This window comes from Penaeus monodon, chromosome 12 (assembly GCF_015228065.2).
Source record: "Penaeus monodon isolate SGIC_2016 chromosome 12, NSTDA_Pmon_1, whole genome shotgun sequence".
Taxonomy (NCBI): domain Eukaryota; kingdom Metazoa; phylum Arthropoda; class Malacostraca; order Decapoda; family Penaeidae; genus Penaeus; species Penaeus monodon.
Genome location: NC_051397.1, coordinates 34,764,255 through 34,766,754, shown reverse-complemented (window position 1 = coordinate 34,766,754; position 2,500 = coordinate 34,764,255).

Here is a 2,500-nt window from a genome sequence, read left to right as displayed (position 1 = left end):
TATTTATTTATTTATTTATATTTTTGTCTATTTTTTGGCAAGAAATTCTTTTCTTCTTATTCCTACGAACACATTATTTTTTTTTTTTTTCTTTTTTTAGTTGCAAGCATTTAGCTGCAAGTAGCGTAAGTGGGTCAAATGCACAAGTGTTGCGTTTGATAAATCTTGAGGGATTAACCAGCAAGACGGGGACTCAAGTGACAAAATACACGTGTCTATACGAGCCAGAGTCAACAAATTTTCTTAATGTTAGTACCATCACGCCATAACCCTCGGAGGCATTCACGAAAGGAGAATTACTGAAAGAAAAGAGAGAGCGAGCGAGCGACAGAGAGAGAGAGAGCGAGAGTGAGAGTGAGAGAGAGAGAGAGAGAGAGAGAGAGAGAGAGAGAGAGAGAGAGAGGAGAGAGAGAGAGAGAGAGAGAGAGAGAGAGAGAGAGAGAGAGAGAGAGAGAGAGAGAGAGACCGAGAGACCGAGAGAGAGACCGACTGAGACCGAGGAAGACCGAGTGAGACCAAGATAATGCCTTTATATCTGATCCTCTATCTGGTCGCGACGCCATGAGGACAGTCCCCCGATTCTCTCACAAGTCGTGACTGACCGCCGCCACTTCTCATGTACAAAGAGACTCTTGGCGACATTAAAGCATCCGAAATCGCGCCCCGGAGTCTAATCCAGTGTGTATGGGCGGGGCTAAAGGGGCGTAAATCCTGGGCGGGGTTATTATTTAAAGGGCCAGAGGGATATACGTGTGATATATCCACGGAAGAAAGCTAGGGGTGTGCTGATTTACTCTTAATGAGGGGAGAGGACAGAGGGGGGCGAGGAATGAGTAAGGAGAGAAAGTATTTACGAAAGTTATGTTGAGGATGAATGGATAACGAAGACCTGACGGGGAAGAGGATAAATACGTTATAGAAAGAGATAAATTTAGGATGCAGGAGAAACAAAAAAACAAACAAACGAAGGAACCGATCAATACCAAAAACAAAAAAGGATAAAAAAGGAAGAAAGATAGAAATAACCCACAGTTTTCACACGAAAGAAGGCACCAGTGATGATCCGAAAAAAAAAAAAAAAAAATTCTCGGTCTCTTTGTCTCCGCGAGTATCCGTACGACTAAACTATCTCATTATCACAAGATTATGTTTATTGAAGTAATTTGCATGAGATTACGAAAGTTCCGTATTGAGCTGTGGTTTGTGGACGTGCCCATTCTGTCCCGAGGAGGGGGTGGGGGAAGAAGGGGGGGGAGGGGGTGCTCCGGGATTCAATTTAGCGTGATGGTGGGAACAAGGGGGGGGGGGGGGGTGCGCGCTCTGGAAAAGGGAAGGCTATTCGAAATGATGTCTCTTGGAAGTAGGAGAGATAGGGGGACAAACAAGGGATAAATGGAGAAAAAAACAAGGGATATGAAAGAGATAGAAAAAGAAGAGAGAGAGAGAGAGAGAGAGAGAGGAGAGAGAGAGAGAGAGAGAGAGAGAGAGAGAAGAGAGAGAGAGAGAAGCGCGGGGGGGTAAGAGAAGAGAGAGAGAGAGCGAGAAGAGAGAGAGAGAGAGAGAGAGAGAGAGAGAGAGAGGCGAGAGAGAGAGAGAGAGAGAGAGAGAGAGAGAGAGAGGAGAGAGAGAGAGAGAGAGGGAGAGAGAGAGAGAGAGAGAGAGAGAGAGAGAGAGAGAGGAGAGAGAGAGAGAGAGAGAGAGAGAGAGAGAGAGAGAAGAGGAGGAAGACAAGAGAGAAGAGAGAGAGAGAGAGGGGAAGGTGAGAAAGAGGAGGAGGTAGAGATGGAGAGAGAGAGAGAGAGAGAGAGAGGGGGGTGGGGGGGAGGAGACAGAAAGAGAGACAGAGTACCCAGCAAGACAGAGAGAGAGAGGAGGAAGATACAACAAGAAAGAAAGAGTATAAAATCCTCAATTAATGTCCAGCAAAACTTCTCCTCCAGCCAGATCTTCTCCAAGGCAGAAGCTAAGATGATTTAAAACACAACAAACACCGGGGCCTAGGAAGTTAGACAGCATCAATCACTGACACGGAATAAGAAATAGTTTACATTACCACACTTTCTCCCCCATCCACGATATTCCTTGCAAGGCCCTTTCGCTTTCTTCTCCTCTATCTATCGTGATGGATGACCGTCTTACACAAAACCTCCAGTTAAAGGGTTGGTTTTCCCCCGGTATCAGGGCGGGAGCGTCCTCGGATGCGTTTTTCTCGGGGGGGAAGTGCTCCAAAGTTTCAAGGTGGTATTTGAAGTTTGCAAGACATATTCAAGAACCGAGAACCGAGAGGTATCCAGACAAAGGTAAAAAAACAATAGCAAACTCCCGGCGACATGAGGGGTAACATGATTGTGGTACTGTGGGGCATGCATTTCACCGTAACCTATTTAAACGAAAAACCCAAGGGATGTATCCTAATTTCCACATGTTTTAAAGAAGGGTGCAATGTACTACAAGCGCTGCGAGAGATATTGAAGCTTGGTTGTTGCAAGAGTTAACATGC